Below are 19439 nucleotides of genomic sequence, written 5' to 3' on the forward strand. Positions count from 1 at the left end.
AGAGAGATGGGGTATATTGGGAATCTGGGGGAAGGGGGTAATGGAGGTCGGGTGAATGTGGAAAGGATGAAGAGGTGAGGGGAAACCTATTGCTACTCTCCCTGCTCTCCTCCCGCTCTCCAACAGCAGTAATCTTAGTTGTACTTTGACTTGTCATGACTTTTCTGTCCGTTCATGCTCCATCGCATTTGCTGCCCCTCAGGCTGAACCCTTGGCCCTCTCCAATTTCCCATCTGCATGCTACCCCTTGGCAATATCGTCCCAAAACGCAGCAAAAGTTTGTACGTTGTACACTTGCAGCTCCCAGCTCTACCTCGCTGCTACCTCCCTCGACTCCTTCCCTGCCTCTAAATTGTCAGGCTACTCACTGACCTGCTTCACCTTCTTGTTAAGCCTTGATTTCTGTCATTTTCACCCTTGTTGCCAAATCCCTCTTTCTCCCCACCCCCTCCCCATCTCTGTTCTCTTCTGACAAACCCCTGAGATAGCTGTCCTCCTTTAACTTTCTCCCCTCCAATGTTAATCAGCTGCCAAGACTCGAACTCTGCAATTCCCTTCCTAACCCTCTCCATCACTTCCTCTCATCCCTCCTTTAAGACGGGCCTTAAAACAAGTGTCCGTGACCAAGCTTTTGTTTGTGTGCCCTAACACCACCTTGTGCCTCAGTGTCAAATTATGCTATTTAATGTTTCTGTGAAGTGTCTTCATGCTATACAAATATAAGTTGTAGTGTGTGCCTCTGTGGCAGCTGCTGTACGTTTAAGTCCGAAAGTGGGTGAAAAGGAATGTGTCAGCTCTGAATCGTGTACAGCCCAATCGCATTCTGTAACTGCCAGTGAGAGTCAACTTCAATTTTTAAAAAGATGTCCCAACCGATTACAGGAGTAACTGATATCACCTGACTCGAGGAGATATCTACAGATTTCCCAAATGTTCAAAAGGAGCTGATGGTAATCGATGAGAGATTGGAACTGAGTCAACCTCTGGTAGACATGATGTGATACCAAGCCAGACAGGCTCTTGATATTCCAGAACCAGCCTTGTGGATAATGGGACCCGGGGGGGTAGACCTAGCACTGGACGCAGAATGATAGGGCGGTCCCACTGGGCAAGCAGTGGGAAGCTGACCATGATTGAACTTTACATCCAGTTTGAAAGAGAGAAGAGTGGGTCTAAGACTAGTGCCTTAAAGTTAATAAGGGCAACTATGTGGGCATGAAAGCTGAGCTAGCTGAAGTGAACTGGGATACTGGATTAGGGGATCGATCAATAGCGAAACAGTGGCAGACATTTAAGGGGATATTTGAGAATACTCAGAATAAGTATATTCCTAATATAAAGAAACATTCGAAGGGGAGGACCCACCATCTGTGGTTAACTGAAGTTAGAAAGCATCAAACTTAAGGAAAGAGCATATAACTGCGCAAAGATGAGTGGCAGGTCAGAATATAAAGAACGGCAGAGAATGACTAAAAGTTTAATCAGGAGAAAGGCATTAGAGTATGAGAGGAAGCTAGCTAGAAATGTAAAAAGGAAAAGGAGTTTCTACAGGTATTTAAAAAGGAAAAGCGAGTGGTCCTCCAGAGTGACAGTGGGGAGTCAATAATAAGTAGATAATAAGGAAATAGCGGATAAAATGAACAATTGTTTTGCTTCTGTCTTCACTATAGAGGATACAAAAAACATTCCAGTAATCACAGTAAATCAGGAGGTGGAAGGGAGAGGGGAACTTGGTGAAATTACAATCACTAAGGAAGTGGTACTGAGCAAACTGATGGAGCTGTGGGCTGACAAGTCTCCGGGTCCTAATGGACTTCATCCTAGGGTCTTAAAAGAGGAGGCTAATCAGGTAGTAGATGCGTTGGTGTTAATTTTCCAAAATTCCCTAGATTCTGGAAAGGTTCCATCAGACTGGAAAGTAGCAAATATAACCCCTCTATTCAAGAAGGGAGGGGGGCAGAAAACAGGAAACATTAGGCCAGTTAGCCTGACGTCTGTCGTGGGGAAGCTGTTAGAATCGATCATTAGGGAGGTTATAGCTGGGCACTTAGAGAAACTCAAGGTAATCGGGAAGAGTCAGCATGGTTTTGTGAAAGGGAAATCGTGTTTAACCAATTTACTGGAGTTCTTTGAAGGAGTAACATGTGCCGTGGATACAGGGGAGTCTGTAGACATACTGTACTTGGATTTCCAGAAGGCATTTGATAAGATGCCTGATCAAAGGTTATTACAGAAAATAAAAGGGGGGGTAATATATTAGCATGGATAGAAGATTGGCTGGCTGGCAGAAAACAGAGTTTGCAGAAATGGGTCTTTTTGTGATTGGCAGGATGTGATGAGTGGAGTCCCACAGGGGTCTGTGCTGGGGCCTCAACTTTTTACAATTTACATCAATGACTTAGATGAGGGGAGTGAAGACATGGTAGCTAAACTTACAGATGACTCAAAGATAATTAGGAAAGTATGTTGTGAAGAAGACATAAGGAGGTTGCAGATGGATATAGATAGATTGAGTGAGTGGGCAAAGATCTGGCAGATGGAGTATAATGTGGGAAAATGTGAAGTTTACTTTAGCAGGAAGAATAAAAAAGCAGAGTATGACTTAAATGGAGAACGGCTGCAGAATTCTGAGGTGCAGAGGGATCTAGGTGTTCAAGTACATGAGTCACAAAAAGTTAGTATGCAGGTACAGCAAGTAATTAAGAAGGCTAATGGAATGTTATCCTTTATCACGAGAGGAATTGAACATAAAAGTAAGGATGTTATGCTTCAGTTATACAGGGCATTGATGAGGAAGGATGTAAATGCGTCGGAGGCGGTTCAGAGGAGGTTTACTAGATGGAATGAGTGGGTTGTCTTATGAGGAAAGGTTGGACAGACTGGGCTTGTTTCCACTGGAGTTTAGAAGAGTGAGGGGTGATTTGATTGAAGTATATAAGATCCTGAACGGTCTTGACAAGGTGGACGTGGAAAGGATGTTTCCTCTTGTGGGTCAGTCCAGAACTGGGGAGCACTGTTTTAAAATTAGGGGTCACCCTTTTAGGACAGAGATGAGGAGAATTTTTTTCCCTCAGAGGCTTGTGCGACTTTGGAACTCTCTGCCTCAGAAGGTGGTGGAGGCAGGGTCATTGAATATTTTTAAGACAGAGATAGATAGATTCTTGTTAGGCAAGGGAATCAAAGGTTATTGGGGGTAGATGGGAATGTGGAAATCAAAACACAAACAGATCAGCCATGGAGCAGGCTCGAGGGGCTGAATGGCCACCTCCTGCTCCTGTTTCACATGTTTATGTTTCTTATGTGCTTAGCTTTTTATCCTCTATAAGAAACAACGATGTTTAATCTCGTTTAGCTCCTGCGAACAGGTATCTAATGCTTTGCTGCTCAATGTACTCTGCTCTGCAAATGGGTATCCACTGTTCGGCTGCTTGAAGCATCTGGCTTTTGAAAAACATCTGTTCCCTTGCAACTAGAAAAATCCAGCTGTGAGGATGGACATCAAGGCTTTCCACAAAAGCTGCCAGGCCCTGTATTTAATGATAGTTTCCCTTTTGAAGACTCTATGTATATACAATGGTGGGGGTGTTCTCGCTGTTTTTATCATGTTTGTCCTTGTGCCTGCACCTGTTGTGTTTGGGCAGCCAGTCCAGGGTGTGTGTGTACATGGGTGTGTCAGGTTACCTGGTGCAGGGGGTGGTGCAGGGAGGCAGACTGGGATCGAGGCTAATACTTTTTAAAAGAACAGTGACACAAAGAGGGATTGATCTTCATTTTGCAGAAGCAGCCTGCTGGAGACCAGCCTAGCTGGGGGCTTAATGCTGCGAACACTATGCCCTTCCCTCAGATTAGACAAGTTTGGACATGCCTGAGTGTAACTTAAGCATTGATTTTGCAATTTACTTTTAGTCTTTCAGATTGAATGTACTGCCGCCCCAGAATATTGTTTCCTTTTAAGTGCCTTTTTTGTACTATTTTATCCTGTGTGCCTCTGGACTATCACTCAGATTTCGGTGATGTGCACGACAACAGGCTTCATGCAGCGCCCCATTTGAACTGACAGCACCCCAATGATAGATTGTGTCCTTCCAAAATTATGCAGCTGTGCTCGGAGAGAGAATTGTGTAACACTAATACTGGCGACTACAGATCAGCCCCGTAACTGGGACGTGGACAATTTGAGCGACTGATTTAAAAGGCACACACAGCATGCAGAATAACACAACAACTTGTGCTGGTAAAATGCCTGTGGAGCAGTAAAAGCCCATTAAGGCACTTTACAACAGTGTGGGGAGCGAAAGTGAAGATGGACTTAGGAAGTGAGTCAGGGCAGCTGAGTGAAAATACTGCTAAAGTGCTTTTGAAGCCTGGCAGAGAGGCAACGATGGAAGGATTGTTCCAGAACAGTGCGCAGAGCTGTGACAGCTCAGAGGCTGTGTTTTAAATTTCAGTGTAGAAAGTGGAATGATATAGAAACTAGGAGCAGGAGTAGGCCATTCGGCCCTTCGAGCCTGCTCCACCATTCATTATGATTATGGCTGATCATCCAACTCAATAGCCTGCTCCAGCTTTCTCCCCATATCCTTTGATCCCTTTCGCCCCAAGAGCTATATCTAACTCCTTCTTGAAAACATACAATGTTTTGGTCTCAACTACTTTCTGTGGTAGCGAATTCCACAGGCTCACCACTCTCTGGGTGAAGAAATTTCTCCTCATCTCAGTCCTAAATGGTCTACCCCATATCCTCAGACTGTGACCCCTGGTTCTGGACTCCCCCACCATCGGGAACATCCTTCCTGCATCTACCCTGTCTAGTCCTGTTAGAATTTTATAGGTTTCTATGAGATCCCCCCCCTCATTCTTCTGAACTCCAGCGAATATAATCCTAATCGACTCAATCTCTTCTCATATGTCAGTCCAGCCATCCCAGGAATCAGTCGGGTAAACCTTCGCTGCACTCCCTCTATAGCAAGTACATCCTTCCTCAGATAAGGAGACCAAATCTGCACACAATATTCCAGGTGTGGTTTCACCAAGGCCCTGGACAACTGCAGCAAGATATCACTGTTCCTGTACTCGAATCCTCTAGCTATGAAGGCCAACATACCATTTGCCTTCTTTACCGCCTGCTGCACCTGCATGCTTACCTTCAGCGACTGGTGTACAAGGACACCCAGGTCTCATTGCACATTCCCCTCTCTCAATTTATAGCCATTCAGATAATCTGCCTTCCTGATTTTGCTACCAAAGTGGATAACCTCACATTTATCCACATTATACTGCATCTGCCATGCATTTACCCACTCACTCAGCTTGTCCAAATCACACTGAAGCATGAAAATGGGTTTGTGTACAGATGCTGGGTAATGACTAGGATGTGATGCACACAGTCAAATATCCCATGTCACTTGCTGTCTGGGCTCACACAAGTGACCACTTGAGGTGCTGAAGGGTGACTCTTGCCCATGGGACAGTACCCCACTCAGTGTCTCCAGGAGAGGAACAGATAAACAACACAATGATCTATTAATTAAAAGTTTTGAAAGATTTCTAACCGTCAATTATTTTGACTCCAACCAGCTAGGGAGTGTTGTAGCCAACTCCTAACTGGAGAATTCTGATCATGAAGCAGCTCAAAATGTTACGTGAGACTCCTTCAATAGTACCTTCCAAACCCCAAGGGCAGCAGACACATGGGAACACCGCCACCTGGAAGTTCCCCTCTAAGCCACTCACCATCCTGACGTGGAAATATATCACTGTTCCTTCACTGTCGCTGGGTCAAAATCCTGGAACTCCCTCCCTAACAGCACTGTGGGTGCACCTACACCACAGGGACTGCAGCGGTTCAAGAAGGCAGCTCACCACCACCATCTCAAGGGGCAATTAGGGATGGGTAACAAATGCTGGCCCAGCCAGTGATGCTCACATCCCAGGAATGAATAAAGAAAACTTCCCCCGAAACAGACTTGGGTCTTAATGTAGCCTTGTGGATCCTGAATCATTGCCTGCCTGATGTTTCAAAGGGCTGTCTGGCCATTCAGTGTTGCCCATTACTTGGCTATCATATCTGTTTAATAAAAGCCATCATCGAACCATAATTACCTTTTTTGACTGTTGCTTTTCATTTCAACCACGGTTCGCTGTTTGGACTGAGGTGCAATGAGAAGCTTGTAGGTATGTGTCTTTTGAGCATGGGGCTCTTGGGCTTGCCCTCAAGAGGGGTATAAGCTTGTATGGCTGTTTATACAGGGACGTAAATCTAGAGAGTGCTTTTACTGTTTAAAATTGCCTTGTGTTTCAGGAATGGGACCTTGTTTGTTGTGCACCCAATCTTGAGATGGGGTGCAATAGTGTAGTGGTTATGTTACTTGACTAATGACCCAGAGGCCTAGACTGCTAAACCTGAGATCAAATCCTATTGTGGGAGTTTGAGAACTTGAATTCGGTTTTGAAAAGAAAAAAATACATTTGGAAATTAAAGTCTGGGAACTGAGCTGTCAAATCGTAAAAACCCATCTGGTTTGCCAATGTACTTTTTGGGAAGGAGACCTGTTGAACTTAACCGGTCTGGCCTATATGTCACTCCAATCCCGCACTAATATGATTGACTCTTAACTGCTCTCTGAAGTGATCTAGCAAGTCACTCAGTTGTATCCAAATGTTTTTGAGGTGAGCAATAAATGCCAGCCTTGCCAGTGATGCCCACATCCTAAAAATGAATTGTAAAAGCTGTTGGTCTCTGTTGGTGCAGTAATTTCACTTTTCTCTCTCAGGCCCACAGAAAGCAGGAGCAGGATCAGCTCCCTGTGTTCACCTTGCAGTCATGTCCCAGCAGTAGCATTGTCAGGCCTACGTCTTTTTGCTTCGTCTTCAGTTCCATTAGATCTCAATACGTGGCCTTTCCTACACTCGGAGATTACTCGGCACAGGGAGTCCTGTGTGTCAGCGACCACCCGGCAGTACACGACTGACTGTGGGGATGTGCCGGGGAGAGAGAGAAGTCTGTACGTGTGTGACACACTGGCTGTGAATCAAACTGAGCACTTGCCTACATCAGTATTTTCCAGTCAGTCAGTGATTACCCCACTGCCACACTTCAACCAGCTGACTGTTGTAGATTATTCACAGGCATGCCTGAATTCGTGCTTCCCCCAGCCGTGGGTCATTAACCATTTGACCAGCAGTGTTCCCATGCTGCTCCAGGAAATTGGCTGACTGTGAGCTGAGTTTAATATTCCGGGTGGATTGTACTGTGTGGGGAGGACCAGCTAGTCTTTGCCCGTCCTTTTGTTGCACTGTTTCATAATCACGTTCACATTGTAACTTTCAGGTCTGACTCTGCTGTCCGACATGTTAAGTTGAATTTTAATTTGAAGAGGCAAAGGGGTAGAAATTGCGTCAAATCTGTTTAACCCTGTGCTGTATGACTTGCTCAGGATTTTGGGCTTTCAAGAATTTCCTTGCTTCAAATTGTGTTTGAATTACAACTCCTGGGAGCCAGCTTGCCGGCAAATGGAGTGTTGTTGTTTATTGCAAGTGGAATGGAATATAAAAGTAGGGATGTTTTGCTACAGTTGTACAGCGTGTTGGCGAGACCACATCTGGAGTACTGTGTACAGTTTTGGTCTCATTTTAAAAAGGATATAATTGCATTAAAAACAATTCAGAGAAGGTTCACTTGACTGATACTTGGGATGGGGGTGTAGTTACCTTATGAGGAAAGGTTGAATAGGCTGGGCCTGTATCCATTGGAGTTTAGAAGAATGAGAGGTGATCTTATTGAAACATATAAGATCCTGAGGGGACTTGACAGGATGGATGCTGAAAGGATGTTTCCCCTTGTGGGAGAGACTAGACTGAGGGGACAGAGTTTAAAAATAAGGGCTCTCCCATTTAAGACGGAGATGAGGCGAAATTCTTTTCCCTGAGGGTCATGAGTCTTTGGAACTCTCTTCCCCAGAGAGCGGTGGAGGGAGATAGCCTTTAACTTCCTTGTTCATCAAGAATCTATCAGGGTAGGCGGATTGTGGACTTGGGGCCAAAATAAGATCAGCCATGATCTTATTGAATGGTGAAGCAGGCTCGAGGGGCTGAATGGCCTACTCCTGTACCTAACTTGTATGTATGTTTGTCACTCTGTGCAATGTCTGAAGAGATCTTAGAAACATCAAAAGGTATAACATACAACGTGTCTTGGCAACACAGCCAAGTGTGTTCTGCGCATGCGCTGTAATGAATTACTTTATGTAGACAGCCATTTTGAATACAGCAATCACAGAATCATACAGTGCAGAAGCGGCCCTTTGGCCCATCGAGTCTGCACCGACATGTGAGAAACACCTGACCTACCTACCTAATCCCATTTACCAGCCCTTGCATGTTATGACATGCCAAGTGCTCATCCAGGTACTTTTTTAAAGGATGTGAAGCAACCCGCCTCCACCACCCTCCCAGGCAGCGCATTCCAGACCAATGAGATGTGATTATTTTATTCTTGATGTTGGTTAAAGAAGGAATGTTGGCCAAGACCCTGGTCAAATACCCTGCTTGTCTCTCACAGGTCAGGCTTCAGTTGAACATCTCATCTAAAAGAAAGAAAATCAAATCTTGTATTTATATAGCACCTGTCACAACCTCTGGACATCCCAAAGCACTTCAGTCAATGAAATACTTGTATAGTACAGGAATCACAGTATCTGATCTGCCCTCAGCGAGGTCCCACAAACTGCAATGTAATAATGACCAGATGAGCCGTTGGTTGAAGGATGAATATTGACTAGGACACTGTGTTTGGAGAGGTGGGGGGGGGAGGCAAAGGGAGGGGATTGCTTCCAGCCCTTCCTCTATATAGTGCCATGGGCCTTCAGTTTCATTAACATCCCATCTGAAAGATGGCACCTCCAACAGCGCAGCACTCCCTTCTGCACTGGAGTGACAGCCTGGATTTTGTGCTCGAGTCTTTAGAGTGGAGTTACTCTCGTATTAACCTGGATTGTCCCATTTGCCCTCTGGTTAACCTCTCTCAGTGCGGGTTATTCTGATATTCGCTCCAGATTGTCCCATTTATCCTGTTATTAACATCTCGCCGCCCCAGTTAGCCTTGTGTTAACCGCTGTCTCGCCAAGTTGCCCTCTGATTAACCCTCGATTCTCCCAGTTACCCTTTCTTGATCCCAGACTCTCCCAGTTACTGTCTTATTAAGCTTGGATTGTCCCTGGATCGGTGCCCACATTGCAGGCCAGGACAAAGCTCCTGGTATCAGGGTCAGGACTGGGAAATCGGCAGATTCAGTTTGCTGGACTTGCTGTGAATATTGTCAGCTCTGTAGCAATGGAGATCCACGTATGGTGCAAATTGTTGTCTGAACCAGTGGTTTTAGAACCAATTCTGCTTGAAACCATTGGAAGAAGGTTATTCATAAGAAAGATTATTTGAACAATGACCAGTGTGGCAGGCATGTTAGCAATTCATGGAGAATTGTATCATTCAGAGGTCAGGGTTTCGGAGTAGAAGCAGCTTTAAACCTTTATCGGGGAAGGCCAGATACTGGAACAATAACTGTTGCAAGAAAGGGTGAGGAGGCTAGAGAGATTCTGAGAGAACCAGCCGCCTTATCTTCTTGTAAACAGCCAGCACTATCAGACTTTACATAAGGAGCTTACTTTTTGCTTTTGTTTGCAGCTTAATTGTTTAGCACATTGCTGGTGTGATGTGTTATCAGAAGAATTGATCTTTTATACTGTGTGTCAGCATTGGCTCTGTTAGTCACCCTCCCACCTCTCAGCCTGCAGGTCGTGGATTCGAACGCCACTCCAGGACTTGTGCACATGATCCAAACTGAGACCTCCCGGGGCAGTACCTGAGCACAGAGTGTTGCGCTGTCGAGGTGTCGTCTTTCAGGCAAGACATTAACCTGATGTAAAAACAGAAAATACTAGGCAAATTCAGTAAGTTTGGCAGCATCTGTGGAGAGAGGAACAGTTAACGTTTCATGTCGATGACTGCGCTCATCAGAACTGGAACATGTTTGAGGGAAAATGAGGCCATCCTGTGGCAGTGGGTAGGGGCAGTGTGTGGTAGTCGGTAGGGGCAGTGTGTGGCAATGTTCATGTCTGTTTTGTACTCAGTGCAGGTTTGTGATTTGAGAGCCGGAATAGCTTTTTAAAAAATCTTATCAGCCTGTTGTTGGTGTCTTAGCAAAAACAATGTCATCATTCATTAATGGAATGTAATATGAGACAACCTATTCCAGGAGAATGGAACCGAGATTCATGTAGCATGGCCCAACTTGTGTCTTTTACTTCCATCCCTCCTCTTTCTACCACTGCTGAGTCTTGCTCGGGTACATTTCCACACTGCACTCTTGTATTTCAGCCATTTTCTAACTATTGCCAGATTCTTTGTATATCCAGTCTGAATGTGAAGTGCATCTCCATGTACATTGCCCCGCAGAGGTTACCCGGTAAGCAGCAGGCTCGTTCACACTGATGGTGTTAAGTTTCTTTAATGTTGTTGGAGCTAAATTTATGCAGAAAAACACCTTTGACCACAAGTCCATCAGGCAGTGGTCAGCACGTAACGTCCTAGAGGCCCTGAGGGAAAAGGAGAGGGTGGACCCTGTGGGATGGTTCCCCGAGCAGACTGTCAAAGTCATTTGGCAGAATGCCTCATCGCCAGAACTTTCCAACAAGCACCAAGACGTAGCTTGGCTGGTGGTGAGAAAGGCCCTCCCCGTCAGATCCTTCCTACACGCCAGGAGTCTCACCCCCTCTGCACGTTGCCCTCGAGGTGGCTGTGGTGGGGAAGAGACCGTTGTTCACCTCCTTGTGGATTGTGCCTTTGCAAAGAAAGTCTGGAGAGAGATGCAGTGGTTGCTGTCGAGGTTCATCCCGAGCAGTTCTGTGACACAGGACTCTGTGCTCTACGGGCTGTTCCCAGGGACACACACCGAGACAAACATCGACTGCAGCTGGAGGATCATCAACTCGGTGAAAGACGCGCTTTGGTCTGCCCGAAACTTGTTGGTCTTCCAGCACAAAGAGTTGTCCCCGACCGATTGTTGCGGACTGGCACAATCCAAAGTCCAGGACTACGTGCTGAGGGACGCACTAAAGCTTGGGGCAGCTGCCGCAAAGGCGCAATGGGGAAGGGTCGCTGTCTAAGACCTTTCCACCACAGCGCACCGAGAGACTGGGAACTGTTTAGAGCCCCTCGGGCTGTACAGATCAAAATGAAAGGCTGTAAATGATTGTAATATTGTTTGTACTGATGCACCTGGTGATACATTTTGTAAAAGTTTAACCTGGATTGTACCCTTGTAATGTTGTTTTTGAAATGGTTTTGAATGTGATTGAAGATTTTTTATGAATAAAGTATATTTTTACAAAAAAAAAAAAAAAAATGTTGTTGGAGCTGCGTTCATACTGGCAAGTGGAGAATATTCCATCACACTGCAGAGTTGTGCCTTGTAGCTGGTGGACAGGCTTTGGGGAGCCATGTGGTGTGTGACTCGTCACAGAATGCCCAGCCTCTAAGCTGCAGTTGTAGGCACAATGTTAACATGGTTCGGTGATGAGAAACGGGACCCCTGGGCTGATTTCTCCCCCTCCCCAGCCCAGGAAGCTGAGCCCACTCCCCAGCCAGGTGCAGTGAGACCAGTTAAGAGAGCAGACTTAAGTATTGAGCCCTTGTACACTGGGGAGCCAAGGCTCTCAATGATTTTAATATTGCAAAGCATTGTGAACTTTGACAGAATAATGTCTTATTGAGAAATGAAATTATGTAGGATCAAAGGTGCTTATTACTGTCATGGAGGAAGGGAGGGACAGCAACAAGTGCTTGACTACTAGTAATGGTCCCTGTCCTGTGTTCTACTGTATTTCTGGTGAGTGTCGTACTATTTGGGGAATTTTTGAATCTCTATGATTTGTTTCTTCAAGTAAGAGCATTTATTTAGTTGCACTGTCACTGCTAGAATTGACCCTGGCTCATCATCTCCACTGTGCTTCCGAAAGGACTATAACTCTAGAATCAAAATGGTTATAGCACAGAAGGAGGCCATTCAGCCATTGTGTCCATACTGGCTCTCTGCAAGAGCAATTCAGCTAGTGCCACTCCCCCTGCCTCTCTCCCATAGCCCTGCAAATCTTTCCTCTTCAGATAATGATTCAATTCCATTTTGAACACCATGATTAACCCTGCCTCCACCACACTCTCAGGCAGTGCATTCCAGATCCAAATTGCTTTCTGCGTTTAAAAAAAAATCCTTGCTTCTTTTGCCAGTCGTCTTAAATCTGTGCCCTCTGGTCTCAATCCTTCTGCCAATGGAAACAGTTTATCCCTATCTACTCTGTCCAGACCCCTCATGATGTTGAACACCTCTATCAAATCTCCTCTTAACCTTCTCTTCTTCAAGGAAAAGTGCCAGCTTCTCCATTCTATCTATGCAACTGAAGTTCCTGATCCCTGGAACCATCCTCATTAGTCTTTTCTGCACCCTCTAATGCCTTCACATCCTTCCTAAAGTGTAGTGCCCAGAACTGAATGCAATACTGTAGTTCAGGTCGAACCAGTGTTTTATACAGGTTCGTCTTAACTTTCTTGTTTTTGCACTCTTTGCCCCTATTGATAAAGCCCAGGATCTTGTATGCTTTTTTAACCACTCTCTCAACCTGTCCTGCCCCTTCAATGATTTATGAACATATACCCCCAAGTCCCTCTGCTCCTGCACCCCCTTTAGAACTGTACCCTTTATTTTATATTGTCTCTCCATGTTCTTCCTACCAAAATGAATCACGTCACAACTATTTGCATTGATTTCCATCTGCCACTTGTCTGCCCATTCCAGCATAGAGGCTCTGGTACTTCAAATTCAATGTGAGAGTCTTCTCTTTTCAGGTGTTAACTAATCTACTATGTCTCTCCAGCATTTGCAGTCTTTACAGTGATGGTTGGAGGGTGTCATACATTAGGGTCTTTTCTGCCCCTTTACTCTAGCTATTTTGGCTACTGTATTTAAGTTATACCTTGGTGAGTTGAGCTCCCTGTGCCCTTGCATTGGTTATGCAAGTGAGTGAGTCCAGGACCTTTGTGCTTTGGGTCTATCTTGTTTTTCTATTAAAATTAGCAGAGCATCAGATCATCTTTTGATTTGAACAATAGGTGAATAAATGTATAACAGTAATATAATATTTACAGTAGATATGCTAATCAGTTGGTCAAATGATATAATTAAATAAATGCAATCTCAAGGCTAAGCTAATATTTGTTGTTGCACTTCTCTGTACTGCTACTTCTCCTGTACTTTGCACCTGTGAGAACAAATGGGTCTGATCAATCGTTGTGAAGCCACACAAGTGCCAGGCAATGACCACCTCCAACAAGAGAGAATCTGATCTTTGCCCCTTGACATTCAATGGCATTGCCATCGCTGGGCCCCCCACTATCAACACCTGGGGGTTGCCATTCACCAGAAGCTGAACTGGACTAGCCATATGGGTACTGTGGCTACAGGAGCAGGTTGGAGACTGGGAATCCTGCGACAAGTGGCTCGCCCTCCTGACTCCCCAAAGCCTGTCCACCAACGACAAGGCACAAGTCAGGAGCGTGATGGAATACTTTCCAGTTGCCTGGATGAGTGCAGCTCCTACAGCACTTGAGAGGTTTGACACCATCCAGGATGGGACAGCCCGCTTGATTGGCACCCCTTCCACGGGCATTCGTCCCCTCCACTGCCGACGCACGGTGGCAGCGGTGTGCCATCTACGGGATGCACTGCAGGAATTCACCGGGGCTTCTTGGGCAGCGTCTTCCGGGTCACAGCCGCTGCCATCTAGAGGGACGGGGGCAGCGGATAGATGGGAACACCACCACCTGGAAGTTCCCCTCCAAGTCACTCCCCATCCTGACTTGGAAATATATCACCGTTCCTTTACTGTTGCTGGGTCAAAATCCTGGAATTCCCTCCCTAACAGCACTGTGGGTGTACCTACACCACATGGACTGCAGCGGTTCAAGAAGACAGTTCACCACCACCTTCTCAGGGGCCAATTAGGGATGGGCAATAAATGCTGGCCTAGACAATGAAGCCCACATTCCTTGAATGAATAAAAAAAAGGATTCTAAACCGAGTGAATGATTCAAATTATCCAACCTACTTACTCCTCAAAAGAGCTGCTGGAACTTGGTTAGTTTAAATAACTGTCAGCTCAATGGAATCAGATCTGCCCATCATACAGCACGTTTCAAATATAAACATGTGGCTTGTTTCCCTCCTCAAGCATGTCTGCCTGTAGAGAACCAAAGCAAGTTTGGAATATTTGTATTGAGTTAGGCTGGGAACATGATTCTGACTGAAACAAAAATAAAAATAGCTGGAAAAACTTCCCCCTACCCCACCCCCACTAGGGCTATCTGTCCCTTGCTCGTCCTGCTTTCTACCCTTAATGTCACCTATTAGCACATTTCTTAGATAATATCGCCACCGTCAACATCTCTTTGTCCTTTTGACTATGACATCTTTTGGTTATCTCCACCTATCACTGACCCTCTATCCAGCTCTACTTGTCCCACTCCCCCTTAAACCAGCTTATATTTCACCTCTCTTCTATTTTTCCTTAGTTTTGTTGAAGAGTCGTACGGACTCGAACCGTTAACTGTGTTCCTCTCCGCAGATGCTGCCAGACCTGCTGAGTTTTTCCAGGTATTTTTATTTTTGTTTTGGATTTCCAGCATTCGCAGTTTTTATGCTTTTATGATTCTGCCTGAAGCTGCTTTGTAAACTCCCTAATGCCTTGTGGCTAGGTTAAAAGGGCTACCAGCAGAAAGAGAGACTTGCATTTCTATAGCCTCTTTCATGGCCTCAGACCATCTCAATGTACCTAACAGCCAATTAAGTACTTTTGAAGTATAAAACTAGACAAGAGTACTTCATGTCTGTCACAGACGACATATTTTAAGAAAGAACTGTTAGAAAAGTGTGTTTGCTTGGAATTTAGTTGTGTATCCCCTGTTTATAAATACCAGTTCCCCTGTTCCCCTCTCTTAAAACTGCTCATTATCCCAGGATCATCCTAGAATGCAAAGAGAACCTCAGCTTCTCATCTCCATTACAAACCGTCTTTTTAAACCCTTCTCTCTTATCCCCTGCCCCCACTCTTCACTTCACTTTTAACATTAAGTGTGAGGAGCTCGTGGACCTCTTTGTCACTAAGATTGAGACCATCTGATTGGTTGTCTCTGCCATGTCATTCTCTTCCCCTGAGCCCATCAGACCAAACTTCTAAGGGTTCGCGGCCCCCCCTCCCCATATAAATGTGCATGTCGTTACGCTTTTATTTTGTATTTGTTTAATGCATATGGGCATCGCTGGCTAGGCCAGCATTTATTGCTCATCCCTATTTGCCCTTGAGAAGTTGGTGGTGAGCTGCCTTCTTGATCTGTTGCAGTCCATGTGGTGTAGGTACACCCACAGTGCTGTTAGGGAGGGAGTTCCAGGATTTTGACCCTTCAACAGTGAAGGAACGGCGATATATTTCCAAATCAGGATGGTGAGTGGCTTGGAGGGGAACTTCCATGTGATGGTGTTCCCATGTGTCTGCTGCCCTTGTCCTTCCAGGCCTGGAGGTCACAGGTTTGGAAAGTGCTGTTGAAGGAGCCTTGGTGAGTTCCCGCAGTGCATTTTGTACATGGTGCGCACTGCTGCTACTGTGTGTCAGTGGTGATGGGAGTGAATGTTTCATGCGGTGGATGGGGTGCCAGTCAAGCGGGGCTGCTTTGTCCTGGATGGTGTCAAGCTTAATGAGTGTTGTGGGAGCTGCACTCATCCAGGCAAGTGGGGAGTATTCCATCACACTCCTGACTTGTGCCTTGCAGATGGTGGACAGGCTTTGGGGAGTCAGGAGTTAAGTTGCTTGTCACAGGATTCCCAGCCTCTGACCTGCTCTTATAGCCACAATATTTATATGGCTGGTCCAGTTCAGTTTCTGGTCAATGGTAACCCCCAGGATGTTTATAGTGGGGATTCAGTGATGGTAACGCCATTGAATGTCAAGCGGTGATAGTTAAATTCTCTCTTGATGGAGATGTTCATTGGCGTTATTACAGACGAGAATGTATGTGTTCACAATATGTATTGTGTGAGAAGAGGTGCGTCTTTTACTATTGAAGTGTGCATGCCAATTAAATAATTCAGCAAGCTTTCAAGAGAGTTAATTCAGGCTGTGGTTTATGATTTCCGGTTTCGCACGTGGTAGGCCTGTTGGATGGAGGAAGCCATGGTGATCCAATGGGAAGTTGATAGGGTCATGAGTTTCGATCTTCCCTTTTGTCCAGTATGAAACATGGAGACAGGCAGTCTGGAAACTCCAAAGTCTTTACCTGTTGTCCCATCCTTAAACAATGAGATGTGTAAATTCCGCAGATGGCTGCAGGGTGACGAACCGTCCTATAATTTGGCCTTTTGTCCCACACCCTGGGTCAGACTTTCCAGGGTCATGCTTTGTCCCAGCTTTCTCCTTTTGCAGGACCCATTCTGTGCATGCATTGGGCCTGGCACGTACATAGGTTGAGTTCCGGTAGTCCTGCGGGTGAACAGGTGGGCTGGTAGCAAGTAGCCGTTATCAGAACTGGCATAGGATGTGCAGCTGCCCACCCCTTTCTCCCCCCGCCCCATCCTTATAGGCCTGATAGCATCACCCCCATGCCAAAATGCCCCTTAAATTTCTCACTGGTGGTTGGTTATCCTAGATGGCTTTGAAGTACCCTCACCTATGTTCATATTTAATCAGGTATTCACCAGAGACTTGATACTGTCTACAGTCCAGATGCCAAAAGTCACCATTATTTGTGGCAGCCATATTAACAGCTTGTTTGTGTCTAATTTTAAAAGTTTTGACTGAAAGTTAATAATATGTCTTTGCCTGTACTGGGCATGGCAACGTCAATGTTACTTGCTGCTTAACCAGCCCAAGCCTGAATGTTGTCTTGCAGCTGCTAATTGATGACTACTTGCGAAATGTTAGTTAAAGGCCACACTCAGACAAGTGGCTCGATCTCTATTTTTGCAGTTACCTGTAATCATGACCGTTTCGAACACTATGGTAAGCTCACGTACTGCTGTTTGGGAGCCATACGGAATCTGGAAAACAGTAGCGCTGACCCTTGATAAATTTAATACCACAGTTACTACCTGGTATTCCAGGTTTCGATCCCTGTTTCTGGAGGTTAAGTGTGTGGTGGTGACAAAAATGGAAGAACATAACAGAAAGACTGGATGCTGGGGTGAACATTTGATTCAAAGCCCAGCTTGAATACTGGAGAGAGGTCTAACCATCAGAATTGTGCATCTTAACCGTCGTTTAAGTGACATGGGTAGTAGTTCCGATTCATCCTGCTTTGTAAACGTGGCAGTTACAGGAGCCCTCCCTGTGCAGCAGTTATGTTGAAAGTAGGTGAAGGATTTTTGAGTGGGTCATATGTAGCCTGTTTCAAGATAGGGATTCTTGGGCAGCAGCGATAGTGTAGGAGGGGCAGACACTGGCCTCCCATCCCCCGCCATCCATTGGTGAATGAACTGAGATATTCAGGCTGGTCTTGTGACTCTGAAGGTTGCAGCCTTTTTACTGAGTCTCCACCTGAAAGAATCGTGAGCCTTTGTCTGTTTTTGTAGCTCTTCTGCCAACAGAAATTTCCAAAGCCTCTGCTGTAAAAGACACCGTAAGTAGGTTTGAGCTTTTAAACTGCGTAAACAGGGCGTGTTAACATTTTTTTGAGAGGAGATGGCACTCTGCCTACCAGGGCACTGTTTGAACAGGGAGAAGCAACTTCCTCTAATAACTGCCTGCTGCATTGTTCCAGTGAAGCTCAACACAAACTGGAGGAACAGGACCTCATCTTCCGACTAGGCACTTTACAGCCTTCCGGACTGAATATTGAGTTCAACAACTTCAGACCATGAACTCTCTCCCCCATCCCCACTCCCTTTCCGATCCCCCCCCCACCACTTTTCCCAATAATTTATAGAGATTTTTCTTTTCCCACCTATTTCCATTATTTTTAAATGTATTTCCATCCATTGTTTTATCTCTACCTTTTAGCCTATTTCGATCCCTTCCCCCCACCCCACCCCCACTAGGGCTATCTGTACCTTGCTCGTCCTGCTTTCTATCCTTAATTAGCACATTCCTTAGATAATATCACCACCTTCAACACCTCTTTGTTCTTTTGTCTGTGACCTCTTTTGGTTATCTCCACCTATCACTGGCCCTCTATCCAGCTCTACTTGTCCCACTCCCCCTTAAACCAGCTTATATTTCACCTCTCTTCTGTTTTTACTTAGTTCTGTTGAAGAGTCATACGGACTCGAAACGCTAACTGTGCTCCTCTCCACAGATGCTGCCAGACCTGCTGAGTTTTTCCAGCTATTTTTATTTTTGTTTTGGATTTCCAGCATCCGCAGTTTTTTGCTTTTTTCTCTAATAACTGTTGTTTCGAAACAGCCAAGTGGCTGCCTTCTTGGAAGAATTTCACCTTGCTGAAAGAAATGTTGTCGTTCTTAGTTTTATTTGAGTCAGCACCCAGCATGAGTTGGCCCCTTTCAGAACGCCTCTCTCTCTGTATTGTGCTGGCATGGGCTTATGCTCTTCTGCTCGCCCTGTAGCTCACCCGCCTGCCTGCCCGCCCACCATCTCACGCAGTACCAGCTCTATCGTAAAGTAGCTTTAAATGGGACAGTTATGACTGTTGAACTGCTTTAGTTAAGGGCGAACAGCATTGTGTGTGAAACAGCACTTTGAGAGCAGCCAAAGGGAGTTGGAACAGATGAACAATTTATTTTGAAAAAAACTCGCCAGACTCATCCGGTACAACTTGTCCTGCTACATATCTGCACTCTGCAGCTACCTCCTGTACTTCAAGACTATGGGGCATTCTCTGAAAGTTCATGTGGCTGCTCCTCACAGTGGGGGAAGGGATTTAGGAGTGGCTACTCACCTAGCTGGGTCATGTGAGATGGAGGCAAACATTACTAACCTTTTCAATGAATCTTTATCAGCAGGCAGTTATATCTGAAAGCTGCAGCTCAGACCCCAAACCTGCCCGACCCTTCGTGGTTTTAAATTTGCTGAAAGATAGCAACCCTGGTGCAGGAGTTGCAGACCCACCTCTTTCAGCGTGCTCCTAACATCAAGCTGCTGAATTCTGTAAGGGAACTGGAGTTCCACTGACATTGAATTGTGTATAAGTGGAGTATCAATACCCGCTGTGAAAGACGGACAGAAATATCGGAGCTGATTAACTGTTTGTAGGTCAGTGGCCCGGACAATTGACCGTCCATTTTGTCTTTCTGCCAGCTGTTGCATGCTGCATCTCACAATCTGGCAAAACAGACGCTGGGTCTGAACTGTGCCATTTGGAAATCTTTGAAACTTTCTTAGATATTG

At 45.5% G+C, this 19439-nt stretch overlaps 1 protein-coding gene across 4 annotated transcripts in view; it reads left to right on the forward strand.

The window, feature by feature from the left end:
- LOC144672633 (natural resistance-associated macrophage protein 2-like) overlaps positions 1 to 19439 on the forward strand; it is a 184811-nt gene that overhangs the window by 1192 nt on the left and 164180 nt on the right. Inside the window, exon 1 of one of the 4 annotated variants that reach the window (XM_078534485.1) lies at positions 17571 to 17715. The exons of 2 other annotated variants lie outside the window; for them this stretch is intronic. The gene's annotated coding sequence lies outside the window, so the exon portion shown is untranslated. Of the gene's footprint in view, positions 1 to 17570; positions 17720 to 19439 lie in introns of those variants that run through there. One more of the 4 variants, XM_078534486.1, reaches the window with a different exon arrangement.

This window comes from Cetorhinus maximus, chromosome X (assembly GCF_964194155.1).
Source record: "Cetorhinus maximus chromosome X, sCetMax3.hap1.1, whole genome shotgun sequence".
Lineage (NCBI taxonomy): Eukaryota > Metazoa > Chordata > Chondrichthyes > Lamniformes > Cetorhinidae > Cetorhinus > Cetorhinus maximus.